The following is a 16,206-nucleotide window of genomic DNA, read 5'->3' as shown; positions in this document are numbered from 1 at the left end:
TCTGAATGTGTGTGATCTGGTTGAGGAGATAGCTCAGAGATACGATAGGTTAAAGGGATTTTATGGTTATAAATTAGAGCTGTTCCGATACACTATTAGAAATAAGAATATATTTACTGGTTAGCTCCGTTAGCTCTGTCATGGTTCTTCTAATCTTTAATTAATCAAATGAATAATTCTTAGTAGTTCTTGCTAATCATTATTCCTATATTTATTTACAGGGTTAGTACAGGTGCTTGAATTCCTTTAAAATGCTTGAATTTTAATGTTTTGTTTTCAAGGTTTGAAAAGTGTTTGAATTTTGGATAAAGTGCTTGAAAATGCTTGAAATTGTATCTGTATTGCATTTCTGTCACAACAAATAGCTGTAGAATCAAAATTTAATTGAATTTCTTATCCTTCTAGTGTTAAAAAAAACACATTTTTAGTGGTTTACAGCACAATACCATCTCTTTTAATGGGATAAAAAAAGGTGAAATAATAACTTCAATATGTATTCGTAGAAACATGTAATTTATCACAGCCCTAAGATGCTGGAAAAGCTTGAAAATGTACTTTTAAAGTATCCCTATCCCATATCCCATCAATATCAATATCAACATCCCATCCCTATTTTCTGACCCATCATTGATGCTTTATGTCCGAGGCTCTAGAGACTTAAAACTTTCAACCAGAGAGGGCAATGTAGGATTTTCTTATGTGTTGACAGTTTAACATCAAGTCACGCACACATCGTTCTCAATGTCATACAAGTCAAATAGAGGAAGCAAAGAAGAAGAAAGAAGTAGGCAATCACCATGTGAACGTGCACACCATACACCCTTCATTTTTTATTGCCCAGTCATCGTGGCATTTCTTCCACTCAGTGTCCTCTCACACAAATACTTTTGATGACTGTGCTTTTCTAAGCAGTGTTCGCCTACAGGAAAAGAGGTTTGCACCGTGACTATGGGTAAACCCCTCAGCTTTGCATGTGATACTTTGGAAAATGACTCATATCATTGTGAAAGATATGGGAAAACATTTATGACATCCAACAGGAGACGGTGGTTTTGTTTTTTTGTTTAAAATATGAAATAATTCAATGTCCTCACAAATTTGATTTTGGTTCATTTAGGAAGACATTTTTTGAACTCCTCTGAAGTAATTTTTCACTTTCAAGGCCAGCACATATAATCAGATCAAAGGGTAATTAGATCAAAACAGTTTTTCATTCCACAATGTTCTGTGGTATTTACCCCTCAGTAATGAGCTGACAGCACAGATGCAGAGGGAATGATGAGAAGGAGTTGCCCTACTGTTAAAAGACTGTTTTTCTTTTTTTTTTGGTAATTTCTTTTTTTCCTTTACTTCTGTCTTTCTTCAAATGTCTTCAATTTTGCTTATTTGTTGAGGTTTTTTGTAGCGTTTCTTCTTCGTCTTCCATGACAGATTGGCTGTGTCGGGAACTATCGCCGTTGTGTGCTCTTAAAGTCCGTCGAGGCACTTTATGTGATGTTGGGTAACACAAATAATATACGACTCGTGCAAAACACTGGATTTACTTGTGTTTTTCTTTGTCTTACATCACCATTGTGAAAAAGGTTCAGGTTGCGTTTTACTTGGCACATTTTATGGACCTCGGGATGATTGATATAATTAGAAAACTTGATTCCTACTAAATGATGAATAGTGTATTCCCAGGGCAGAGAACATTTGTGGTGAGACTGTGTTAGAGCGTGGGGTGAAGAATCAGCAACTCCTATTAACCTGCTAATCTTGTGAATTCAAATATGATGTTGAGATCTCAAGATAACTATATATCTATGTTCAAGGTGTGTGTTGTTTCTGCTTGAAAAAACTTTGCTGCAACTGCACTAAATCGTCCATTTATCAGGTTTTATATAATTTGATTTATAAAGTATGTCTGGTATTTAACATCATAAAATCATGAAGCATATAACAATTATCCATAGGCAGAAATACTATACACTGGTGGCCAAGATAAGCAGTAAACCTCAGAGTCTATTGCCATTTAAGAAACATTTTTTAACTTTGGAGACCCAGGCTAGCTGTCCCACAAGTGGATTATATTCAGTGTCAACGAACAGTAACATTTAAACACTTGAATGTCAATACTCACCACTAAATTGTTTTATTTTTGTTCATTAGCATAAAGTATGTGCCTCCCCTCCCTGCGAAATATATATAATAATTCTTTCAGACTTTGCAAAACCATTTGATTGGATCTCATAAGGCAGCAAAGATTGATGGGTAATTCCTTCCCGACTCCTCCCAGTAGCTGCAGTTACGTTTTTGCTTTTTGATGTGTTCATTTTGGATGTTCAACAGCTTCGCCATATTTCCCACTCCAATTTCGCTCCTTTTCCGCTCAAATTATGAGTTCCAGCCAGATGATGGCGAACATAATTCCAGCCGAGGGGCTAGAATCTCTGTGCACTGGCGACAAGAAAGGAGAGTGGTCGCCGTTTGTTTGATACTAATGCAACTTTTTTTCTTTTTTTGGAGCGAGCATTGAGCAATTTGAGTGGAGCGGGGTGAAATCCACTCAATATTGCTCTGCAGATAAAGCAGTGGCTTTGAGTCGGGAAGAGAAGGAAACAAACAGCTCTCTTAATGAGGAGTAGAATTTTTTACTGCTCACATGCTTTGGTCCCGGGACACCATGTCCTCCGTAAATGTGTTAATTCAGCAACATCCTAGCGTCAACACTATACATCGCCGCTATGCACATTTGTTTAGCAATTCGTGGCACGCCTGTACAAGGCTAAAAAACACAGCCATGATTCATGTAGGCTACAGACATGTGTAGCCAACTGTGCCTCTTTGGGGGCAACACCAAAAAATGTTTCACAACCATCAGCATAATGTTTTATTAGGCTATGACTAATCAAAACTCAGGTTTAGTCAATTTTTCAGGACAAACATGACAGGATTTAGGATAACTGCTCTTTATCTGGGACTATCCTGAAGTTTTTGAATGTCTGCCCACCCTACTGCTTACTGTTAATTCTACAAGTATATAATCAGACTGTAGATTGATTGACAGTTGTCATGGCAGCCCCATAACTTGATACTAACTATGAACACTACAGAACTTTAAATCTAGTCCAAAAGCATGCCGTTATTATCATCATGGGTGACGTTAATTTCCATAGAATACCACTAACACGCTTTCATTATTCAACAGTGCAGCCTGCCAAAAGACACTACGACTTAAACAAGTACCCTATTTGCTTGAGGTTGCTCCCATCTTTATCCAAGTTGAGTCACGGAGAGCATCCACCCATCCCCGACAGAGCAACCACACACTGAGGAAAGCGACAGCCTTGTCAGCCGCAGAGAGACCCCAGATATTAGGAATTCCTTTAAATCCAGTCCATCTTCAAACCCTGTGGGTCTTTACAAATGATTTTTTCCGGGGCTGTTATCCAGAAATTGTCTCAGAGCAGAAGGTATTCATCTTTGAGTCTGTTTCAGTTGTGTCATTGAGAAGCTAATTTCACACAGTCAAAGCACATCTTGAGATAATATGTTGCCCCCCAGCGATCCAAGATGTCTGTGCACTTTTTGGGGGAACAACATGTGGTTCAGTGTGAGGTACAAAGCCAGGAGAAAGATGAGCATGTGCTTCACAGGAGACACTGTATTCATCTCTCCTAATGTCCCTTCCAGAGCTGCAGGGTCCGTGCATGTTTAACGCATCTGTGTGACTCAGATAACCCAAAACTCCATCAACACAATGACTTTTATTCAGCTGCAGGTTTCCTGTTATGTTCACACTTCTGATAGCAGAGAACATGAAGTCATTTCTTCAGTTGATCCTCTCTGTATTTCTGATGATATCACAGCGCAAAGGTTAAACTCTTCCAGCCAGGCAGCGGTGGTCCAACCACACGACACATGCTTGAACATGGAGTCTATCAGCATACCAGTAAGATCACTTCTGACCATAATAAGCGCCCAGCAGACCACAGTCGTCCCCCTAACTACTTTAGATGATGAAATAATCTCCATTACTATGGTCCAGACCCAATTATCTCCACTGTACCACAGGGGAGTTGTGTGTGGGGGGGATTTGAATGATGGGGGTAGGGATTTTGTGAGTCACTTATTCTCAAATAGTTCAGGCAGCACTGTCATTCTGTTTCTAAACTTTTTAAATCCATGGCTTTTTTTTTTTTAAATGTTTGTTCTACATCGTTTAGTTCATGGGAGGATTTCCGACATTATGTTTGAGCAGAAAGGCAGCACTCTGTGGTAAACACCAAGGCTGAACAGAAAACTTAAGAAGCTGGCTCTGATAATGAGGCCAGTGCAGCCACACAGCGGGGAGTGCCATTGCACGAAGTCCAGACCAAAAAAACGCAGTTACTTGTGTTAAATGCTAACCTCAGCATGCTACCAAATGCATGACAATGCTAAAATGCTGATGTTTAGCCCGTAATGTTTACCACGTTCAACTTCTTGGTTTAGCTTGTTGGTATGCTGATGTTTTTCTAATTAGCAATCACCAAGTACAATTGACGCTAATTAATATGTTATTAAAAATGTTTTTTTGCAGATAGGCTATTTGGTCGTAAACCAAACTATTGACAAAAAAAATACAAGGGCTCACCAATATCATTACAATTAATCCTATCTATCTACTGTAAAGTCCGCTAACTCTATCTAATAGTTGAGATATTTCATTCTGGAGCGAAGTGGTGGTGGCTGTTGACATCCATAGAGCCATGCCACCAGTGTGACAAAAAGCACCAACATCAGTGCATATATGAAGCTTCACACTGAAATACATCAGCAGTTTTGTCAGTTAGTGGTATAGTATACATTTCACAGAAACAATCAAGTCAGATTCAGATGATAAATGATACTTTTCCTAAACTAGTTTTGGGGAGACAAACAGTTAACGCTCAGTCAGGATGAGCCTCATTTCTCACATTTCAAACATTTCAGGCCTCTAGTAGGCAGCTGGTAGTAGAAGTTGTTTTAGAAGTTTTCTGTTAACAGCCCTCCCAAGGATAATGCTATTTTGATGATGTGTTTGTTTTTAGTATGAGAAGAAGCAGAAGTGCTTCCAGAAGTTATGTGTCCCTTGACGACTCGAGATGTTTGTCTCATGACTCAGAACACGATAATGACCTTTCTCACAGTTATAAACACAATTAACTCAGCTGGTGTTTGGCAGGAGGGAAGCTTCATGGAGCTTAATGTTGTAATGTCACATTTTGAGCGATTTAGAGAGACACGCATTTGTTGTATGACATATTGTTCTTTCCATCCGCGACAGCGATGCTGGTATTGTTTTCACCATGTTTCTGCGTGTCTGTGTGTCTGAAAAAGTGATCCTATAGACACCTGCTGTAGCAGGAACTACTGTACCACAGCGGAGGTTTTGAGTATTTTGCCAGGTGTTTATTTGTCTATGGACACATTTTGTTGCTACATAGCATCCCAACTGTGCAAGATACAGTCATGAAGCTTTACAGGTGGGTGGATGAGATCAAAATGAAGTTTGAGTTAGAAAATGGGTGTGGCCCGAGTGTGCGCGCTGGAAGTAGGGATATAGAAAGTATGGCATTGTGGCTGGTGTTAGCCCATTGTAAGATGGTCTCTAATATTTTTTTTTTATATTATAAATATTATAGAAAGTTGACCATGCAGAGCGTCAGGGAGAAGCTGAAGCGTGGGAGTTTTTAGCGATGGGTGTTGGGCTGAAAAATTGCAGACTTTGTTGGGCCGGGCAAGGACTGAAGTTTTTGGACCATGCAGGGCTCTGGGTAGCTTGGGAATTTTCCCCTGAGGATCATGTAAGATTTTACCTTATCTCAACCTATTTTATTTACATTTATTTGTTGATTATATTTTCTATTGTTTATCTGATTCTGCAAAGCATTTAAGGGTGCAATATTTGCTCTCTGATGTGAAGTGTTTAAGTAAGTAAGTAAAAAGTAGCAGAAAATGGAAATACTCAAGTCCAAGTACCTCAAAATTGTACTCGAGTATGGTACTTGAATACTGTTACTGCTGTATTTAACTTTACATTGCTTCTGTGGCATAAATCTGCATGATGGACAAACCAGCACTCGTTCCTGCGCAGTCTGCTTCTGTGTTCACACCCCCAGACAATCATTTTTCTGTAGCTATCATTTGACCTCCCTTGCTCACAAAAAACAACTGTTGTCATAGTAACCTCTAAACCAGGGCACAATCACTGACCAGCAGGAAGTTTGGAGCATTTCGGGTTAATGAGCGCTTCCGTGTGGGAAGGGGTGTGCTCACAGCAGGAGGGAGACCTCTGCGTCATCCTGACAAAGGGGGTTTTCCATGTTTTATGACGATGGGAATGTTGTCCCAATGGGTCCAGGCTATTTTCTGTTTTCCTGTTTGGGCTCTGTATAGTTTCTATTGTGTGAGATGCCTTTTAAATATTTGCCACAAAGACTTCCTTAACAAGGTGTAATTTTGACAATTAGGAGAAGCAGTCGTTGGCAATGACAATCAAAATATGTATAAATACTTTTAAAAAGAAAATCACACAAGGTAAAAAAAATATTGGAAGTTAAAATAAAGGGAGAAAGTAAAAAATAATATACACTTTGACTACATTTATTTGACTTGTTTCAACTACGTCACCTAATTTGAGATAATGTTTCCCTTAAATTAACCTTTGTTATCCCGTCTCAGTTCTTCTGCAGGAGTGTAAAACAGAGAGTTTTCCAAATGATTCAATGAAAAAAAAAGAGAGAAAGAGTTTTTGATTAAGATTGATGCAGTTTATGTCTCAGTAGGATGCAGATGTAATCCAACATTTCCAGATAGCAGTTTTCACTGTAATCTATCAAACTCAGGTTGAAGTGTTGTAATATTGATTACATACAGTTTGATCAGGGGCTGCGGCAGGAAATGGCCTGCAGCCAGTTTGGCTCGACTTCAGGTCAGTGAGTAATTATGTTTTGTTTCGTGCCGATCTTGGATCTGAGCTGCGGTCCACAAACACACAGACACACACACACACACACACACACACACACACACACACACACACACAGCCTGGCTTTGCTTTAGTTGTGAGGACTAATATATTAAAACGTATTCCTTTTTGGCTACTTTTCAGAAGCAGGAGAAGCTGTAAACTCAACATTTTTATCTCCTTAAGTTGATTTTGCAAACAAGTTACAGCTACACATCAAGCAGACATTGAGCATCAATGATGTGGCCTCTGTATGCTCAACCACATTTTCTGACGTTAGATTGAAAGGGGGACTACATTCAACAATTCCTGTAACTTTCAAAAATCACAGATTCAGTCAAGCTTCTCTTCTGAAACTCTCTGCACTGATGAGAGCGTTAAGCATTAAAACGTAAAAAAAATAGGTAATAAGTAAATCTGTGGGATGTAAAATCAAAACAATGAGCTGAAAGAAACAAAAACACTCTGTAGAGGTGCAACAAATTCTCGCCATGAATATTATTATTATATCGTTCATAGTTTGTGTTATATCTTACGAAATATGACACTTACATTTAGGAAACAAAAGGTTCAGGCATCGAATCGACATGGTAAGGATTAGAAAAACTGTTGTCCCCCGGGTGGAAGTTCTTTGTTTTGGGACCCATCCACCACCTCGACCTGACTCTCTCCGCAGAGTTCAGTGTGATTTCCTTCGTTGCTCAGGACATAATTTGTACTGAAATACATACGTGGATACACACAAATTGCAGTGCATTACTTTTTGAAGGTTAATGTACAAACACTGAGTAAGAACAGCCTGAGCGGCGAGGGGACGGTAGAGTGGTGTGATAATTCTCTGTAGGTCCGTGACTAAAAGTTAGTGTCACATACTGACCATAACAATAGGGACTAGAGCAGCTTTACTGTAAGAAACCAATTTTAAACACATTGTTCATGCTGTGAGGAGAGTAGGTCCTTGCAAGTTTAGACACAAGCACACGCACATGCACACATACACACACGCACACGCACACGCACACGCACACACACACACACACACACACACACACGACTTGGTTTTGGCAGGTTATCAACAATATTTCCATCTTTCTTTAGTTTCCCTTCATTCCCAGCTGTTCACATCAATCACGACTCCAATCATTAGCAGCAGGCAATTAAGGGGCTGGAATGGAGGTATTGTCTGAAACTTATTTAAACACAGACATCCACACGCTCCCGCACACACACACACACGCACACACGCACACACGCACACACGCACACACGCACTCATTGACATCGAATGTGGTGTTTGTGTTCAGGCAGGGCAGCAGTGTAATCAGTCATGCTGCTTCAATATCTCTGCCATGATCTGACTGCAGCTGGATCATACTGAAGTCTCCAGAGGCTCCTCCCTGCTTTGTTTGCCAAACTGTTGCATAAAGAAAAAGTCTTTCCACCTTGTGCTGTCAGACTCGACCTGAAGCTGCAGCTCACTGGGACCTGTTTCTTCATATTATCAGGAGACACCCCTGTCTCAGTTATTACAGGACACAGAAGAAGTGCAGAGGGATCAGGAGAGAATGAGCTGTAGTTGATTAACAAGTGATGACAAGGAAGTGTGTGTGTGTGTGTGTGTGTGTGTGTGTGTGTGTGTGTTGTGCACGATCTATGCTTTGCTTGTGAACATTATATAAATGTTTGACTGTTTTCCATTAAAGCTTGTAATGTCACTGTTTTCAAAAGTTAGCTCTTTTTTGCACCGCAGCTGTTAATAATCTTCAGTGGTGAAAAGTAACTGTACTTCTGAAGTACTTAAGGTCCCACATCTATATATGTATATTTGGATTTCTAATAGAACATGTTTACCTGCTTTAATGTTTGAAAAACCTTATTTATCTCATTCTCTTCCAAATAATCCCAGTCCTCACTGATTGGTCAGTGTTTCATTGTCTTCAGCATCTGCGCTCTCTGTGTCTCTGCTCCATCATTGTATCCGGGTAATGATTGTATCTGTAGCAGAACCTTCTACCTATATACTGTATGGTATAGTTGTGACCTCACAAATGTACAGAAGTCCTGACGGCTCGTTTAAAGACAGTTTCTGAATAGAGGCTGTGTTCATTTCTCTGTGGTTCGGAGCATTTTGATACTTTCACAGTATTTATATAACACCTCGACCTGCTTTATAATAAAAATGACATGACAATCTCACTTTTTCCAATATAAACCTGTGTAATCCAATATATAAGGTGCTTAAAGTGAAATTCAGACGTAAAATCATCCCAGGGTCTTTTTCGGCAAAAGTCTTTTTCTCATCAAATAAACCATCGAGACAATTTTCTTTGTGTAACAACTATAACGGCGAAATCCCGGCCAGTCGCTTACAGCCGACAGCCGAATGTGGCTAATACTGATTAGCTCGGGGCAGCACGGTGAAGGCATTAAAACAGCTTTTTTAACCACTAATACTGCTCCAAATAACACCAAATCTCTGCAGTAGCATGATACGAGTCCTTACACATTAATCGTTAAGGTTACACATTAAGGTACATTGCTTGAGTACTTGCATATGCTTCTTTGTACCGTACTTCGACTATACTTCAGTTAATAGCAGGGCTGCCCAATCCTGCTCCTGGAGGGCCACTCTCCTGCACGTTTTAGGTTTGTCTCTGCTCTAACACACTTGAGTCTAACAATTTTAAACCTGTGACGAGCTTCAGCTGCTTGATAACGCGCACATCATTAGATTCAGGTGTGTTGGAGCAGAGAGAAACCTAAAACATGCAGGACAGTGGCCCTCCAGGAGCAGGGTTGGGCAGCCCTGGTTAAGTGGGAAATACTGTATTAGACAGCCATATTAGTTACTTTTCAGATTAAGGTTTTACATCTGATAAGTTTTATATCATACAATTTATTTGAATGGCCGTTTTTGGCTTGTGACCACTGACAGAAAATCATTGTCTGGCTGGGGCCTGTCTTGTCTTGTTTCAGATGTCTGTTACTGACATTTCCCCTCTAAATTTCTCAAATGGTTTCATTTAAATAACTCTCCAAGGCCCCAAAGAGGTAAAAATATGTAATATTTCCCCCAAAAACGAAGATTAGAGAATAGTCCAACAAGCTCCCTCTGGTCTAATCTACATTAGTGTAAATAAAGTAGTTAAATCCACCTCCTACCTGAACAACTACTCTTTATACAATGATAAAAATGTATAAATAACAGAATAATGTCATATACAGTTTAATAAGTTGTTTATGGTATTTTTAGTTTCGTAAAGGATCTCACCATGTTCAAGCACCAAACTGCTTGTTAAAACACAAAGTGTCACCTTGATATGCTTAGTAACTAAATGACCGGCAATGTAAGGAGTAATGTAACCAATAACTTTTGCTTTTGAGTAATTGGTTAAAGTAATGTCATTACTTTTCTTAATGCAGAGAGTAATTGATTACATTTTGAATCCACTGCTGCTGTTGTGTTTTGTATTTACAGGTTTTCTCAGGAGGGTGGCTGGAGTCTCCCTCAGAGAGAGGGTGAGAAGTTCAGCCATCCGTGAGGAACTCGGAGTAGAGCCGCTGCTCCTTAACGTTGAAAGGAGCCAGTTGAGGTGGTTCAGGCATCTAGTAAGGATGCCCCCTGGGTGCCCCCCGAGGTGTTCCAGGCACGTCCAGCTTGGAGGAGGCCTCGGGGAAGACCCAGGACTAGGTGGAGAGATTATATCTCCACACTGGCCTGGGAACGCCCCGGGATCCCCCAGTTAGAGCTGGTTAATGTGGCCCGGGAAAGGGAAGTTTGGGGTCCCCTGCTAAAGCTGCTGCCCCCGCGACCCGACCCCGGATAAGCGGATGAAGATGAGATGAGATGAGGTGTTGTGAAATCAAATTTCCACAGTGTGGGCTTTATGTTTTATGACTGGCTATTTTAGCTCAAACATTTGGGGGGAAAGATAACAAATGTGGAGGAACTGTATTTAAGAGACATAGGGCAGCTACAGTATACGTCAGGTTCTGTTTTCTCTCTTTCTCCCCCTCTGTTTCACTCTAACTCCCAATCTCACTCTCTAATTCTTCCCACGTCTACTAGCTGCGCCCTGAGTGACCCTGCTAGCATAGTTTGACCATAAACAGGCATGTGAGAGGGCTGAATTCTAAGAAACACACAAGCATAACATGTAGATGCACATGCATTCACCCAGACACAAATACACACAACAGAAAAATGAGACTAAGTTTAGTTCAAAGCAGTTTGAAATGTAAAATCCACCTGCTCCTTTTATCAGTATAATAATGTGCTACCCAGGCAGCTAAGGCTCTGGTGTTTTACAGCTAATTTATCCTCTACTTAACATGAAAGTCATTATGTTAAGTGTAAATTGCAGCTCACTGCCTGAGCATTTCAAGTGTTGTGAAGCAATCAGCTTGAGAAACACTGTTTTGTTTGCTGTACAGTTTGACAGAATTGTACCACAAACCACAGCACGCGCACACTCTTTGGCACAGCCGCCTTAACCTCCCTGTGTGGCTGCCAGCATGGGCTCTCTGCAGCAGCTGTGGCTTCATGCTTATTACTGAGGACATGTGTGTTGTGTTACGGTGGGAAGGAACCTACGATGATTCACTGGGGACGGGCAAACACAAAGGGGTAGATGAAAGTAAAGATGGGATAAATATGTGGAGAGGTGGTGGAAGAGGAGAGGAAGTCATCTAGAAACGCATCAATCAAAGTCAAAAAGAATAAGAAGTGAAGAGGAAGAGGGAGGCGTATAAGGTGGTTGGATTTTGCAAAGTGGTTGCATCAGAAGTCATTCAGTCTACGCATGCGCAGCGTCGATAGATTTCGCTGGATTTCCCGCCACTTCCGCTCCGGAAAATATTGTTTTTTAACACAGTTTCTCGTTTTTATATTTGTAATCAGTCGTGCCCCGCTTTTATTGTATTTGTTTTTTAAAAAAATGGACTGAAGCTTTTAACCATCGGGCATGTGGTTGCCTCTGATTACAGCGGAGAAGTAAAACACGGAAGTTGTGACGCCGAACCGCACTAGCAAGGCACCACTTTTTAAAATAACTTTTTTAACTCAGTGATCTAAAAGCAACTGGTGAAGCAACTGGTTAAGTGGGCGGCATGCCAAAATTACAACTAGTGCTCCCCTAAAGTAACAGTACAAATAATTTCTCTGTGTGTATCTACGTGTATATGTGTTGAGGTTATTCATGTGCGAACCATAAGGATGTACCTTTATGGTTGGAAGAGGAACAGGAAAGGAGGAGGCTTCGATAGAACAGTAGAAGTACATTTATGTCAGGAAATTGCTTTTTTGACATAGTGTGTGAGTGTGTGTGTGTGTGTGTGTGTGTGTGTGTGTTTGTGTGCGTGCGTGCGTGCGTGCGTGCGTGCGTGTGTGCACTCACATGTTCATACAGCATGTAAGACACACTGTTGAGGGCTTCAGGGAGCAGGCGTGGTTGTTTCTGGGCTCTGGTTTGCACTGGTTTCATCGCAGGAAACAGCTTTTTGTTCCTTCTGAAAAATGACTATAATCAATAACAGATCTCACTTACATAGTCATCACTTCTTTCTGATACCTGGAGTCATTTTGAATTTTTTGTCAGTGAGAAAAAAAAAGGGATTATTAACAGACGGACCTTCACATTCAGTTGTATAGAATACCAGCTTTATAGCTAGTCAGGTGAAGATTTCTTTATGCCATATTTTAACAACTCTAGACAGAGGGAGACAAAAGCAGTCATCTCATTTCCAGCTGGTGACTCATTAACATTAGCTCCATATTTGTTGAAAAAAAAGTCTCCTGCTGACTAATTTTTAAAGGAGAATCTTGTAAAAGGGTTCTTAGATATGCACTTGATGCTGAATCAATCCACGAATTCACCGAACGAATAATGCAAAGTTTGTGTATAAGTTTATCGTTCCTTTCATTTATTGTTATTTGTTTTGTTTCTTATCTTTTTTATTGTGTGTTCATCTCATCTCATCTTCACCCGCTTATCCGGGGTCGGGTCGCGGGGGCAGCAGCTTTAGCAGGGGACCCCAAACTTCCCTTTCCCGGGTCACATTAACCAGCTCTAACTGGGGGATCCCGAGGCGTTCCCAGGCCAGTGTGGAGATATAATCTCTCCACCTAGTCCTGGGTCTTCCCCGAGGCATCCTCCCAGCTGGACGTGCCTGGAACACCTCCCTAGGTAGTTGCCAGGGGGCATCCTTACTAGATGCCCGAACCACCTCAACTGGCTCCTTTCAACGCAAAGGAGCAGCGGCTCTACTCCGAGTTCCTCACGGATGGCTGAACTTCTCACCCTATCTCTAAGGGAGACTCCAGCCACCCTCCTGAGAAAACCCATTTCTGCCGCTTATTTTTTAATTTGATTTCCCTCCAAAGTCCCACTCTGTTCCCCCTGCCTGACCTCTGACACATGTGTTGAGAGAGAAATGCTGCATTTAAGTGCCATGGGCAGTCCGAAGTTTTGGACCTCCAACTAAGCAAAGTGCACTGTAATGCCTACTAGCGAATTCGGTGGAGATCGACCTACCCTGAATTCGCTGGTAGGAGGTTCCACTTTGACAGGCATTTCAGTGCACTTTGCCTATTTGGCGATACGAAACTTCGGACTTCCTGTGTCACTTGAACGCAGCATGAGCATCCCAAGTGAAACAGAGAGAATAATTTTATTTCGGACCGAATAAAATGATTGGTCAGACTTTCATCAGAAATATATAAAAACTGAATATTGATGAGTTGTGGGTTTCTTTTACATTTTAGTGTGCTATATCCATATTAGGAGGATTTTAAGATTACAGAAGAAAAGTATAAACATGCCAGAAAGGTAAGAATTGCTTTAAGATGTCAGCTGTAAAAATCGAAACAATGAGCTGTAAGACACTAAATTGTAGAACTGAGGGAACTGCAGAGTGGTTCTCTGTGGGTTTGTCACTCACTTTAAGCACCTTTCACGTAACACATTCATTTCATCCTATCTTAATGCAAAAATGTTGACCAGTGTAGCGTTTAAGTATGCTAAATTTGACCCAGAGCACGACACTGTGACAGTATTCAGGGTAGTTGTCTGAACCACATGAATATACAAAGACCTTTCTGTTCTTCTGATTACATTTGAACTCTATCATACTTTAAACATACCAAGTTTTCTTATACACAGTGTCATTCTGCATTAGTTGCTCTTAGTGTGTAAACAACTCATCATGTGCTGGTTGTCATTCAAAGATGCATGGAGCTCGTCTGCTCTCACGATGTATTTGTTTCATGGGGATCGTATTCTGGTCATTATGGGATGGCGTGTGGGCAGGATGGGAACATCTGGATCTGAAATGAAGCTCGGACACTGTCAAAAAGCCAACCACAGTCTGCCTGCCAGTAAAACTAGGATGGATTTCCCTTAGATCTACTAGCCTTGGGAAACTACAAATGGGAAATAGAGGGTGTTAGCTATGTTTCACAAGTTTCCTTAATTTTACAGATTTCCTCAAGAGGTATAAGATCACATTCAATCCAAATATATGAGGACATTTTTGTCCTCTTGCAGAGCGGGTTTTCTCAGCCTCACATAACCCCTTCCATGACAATTAGTCATCATGTGCATGACAAAAAGCACAAGTATGTCGTCTGTCTCCTGCTGTCTGCTTCTCACAGGGGAGCATAGAAATCCCATGAGGCAGTGCCCTCCACCCCTCTATAACAAACCCTCAATGCTCTCCAATGACTCAACTTGGAAAATATCACCTCAGTGAGCATTATCAAAGACAATGATGGGTCCGTACACAACATGTTGTAGTTCAGTCACCAGATGTCGATTCCAAGTCCTCAATCTTCAGTTTTTGATTCAACATTCAAGTTCAAGAAACCACCCAGAGAGAAAGAAATCCGGATTAGTAAGAGAGCTTAAAGAGCGTTTGCTACATTTCAGCAAATAGTTGGAGGGCTTGTTCATAATTTATGGGGAAACTTGAACTTAAAGATTGAACCCACTTACGCTTGAGCACAAGCCCTAACGTCAGCATGCTAACGTGTTCACGCCCTCAGTTCTTCAAGGGTTGATCCTTCAAAAATCCACTTGAGCTTGAACATCACATTAGGGCAAGTCAATGAGGGCTTAATAAAAACACACCAATAAAACACACCACCAGACTTTGCAGGAGATGGGTGGTTCATACACAGACACATTCAAACACAGGCAGAGGAGAAAAGACACAAGTGAGTTTTTGACCATGTCTCACTCACTGACTTTGGTTTGAATCTACTGATTGATGTATCTCAGACTCTTCTTTTTCCACATGCATATCTCATCCGGTAACTTTTATAAGCTTATACAAATATGTACGCCTGAGAACCCCAAGGAAAAGTAGTATTTAAAAAAATAAAAATAATTCTGTCACCTGTAATGGATCTGCAGAAGTAATTTATTGTACAGCAACAAGATTAATGGAAGATCTCTTGTGTGTGATCACATGTCTCTTTTCTGAGCTGCAGCATCTGTGAGAGGTTTCTGTACCACAACACAGTATACACAACAACACATACCCCACCACCACCACCACCACCACATGCATGCCTTTGTTCATACAAACAATATATCTGTCAGTTAGTAAATTAATCAACCAGAGTGTGTGTAAGTTGCGTATCTGTTTTGCTCCAAAGACCTTCAAAATGCCTCCATGAGCTCATTAAGAGAGTTCACGGAGAACTGGGACCGCCGCCAGAAAAATATTGCCATGATCCTCCAACACATTTATCATGTATAGAAACTCCCCGCTGCATGAACCAATCCTCCCATATCAAAGCCACATACCTTCTTTCATCCTCATCTTGTTTTGTTTTCCTTACTTTTCTCTGTGCTCTAATTTGTTTTTCACCCTTTAATGACTTATGAAGAAACACACAATGATTTATAATGTTTGTATTTCCCTCCTTGTATCCTCACAGTCCAAACAAACTTGGGGGCCCTGTTGGGGCCCTCTTGCTTTTCATCTCTCTGTAATGCTGTACTAATCTGTATGTACTGTAGCATAGACAACTTCCTTCCTCTGTTGTCAGGGTCAGATATGGGGCAGCTGTCCTTCAAAGTATGTAAAACCCAATGACTGGGGCAGACACCAGAGTCTCTGTACTTCCTTTGCCACTGTGCTGCACTGATGAAAACTTTTTCAAAATGTTAGCTTTTTTTATACATTTTAAGACTTTTTTTAGGGTGTTTTTAAGTGGTTGCTAGTGTTAT

The sequence above is a fragment of the Echiichthys vipera genome (assembly GCF_963691815.1).
Source record: "Echiichthys vipera genome assembly, chromosome: 1".
NCBI lineage: Eukaryota > Metazoa > Chordata > Actinopteri > Perciformes > Trachinidae > Echiichthys > Echiichthys vipera.
This window is presented reverse-complemented; position numbering follows the sequence as displayed.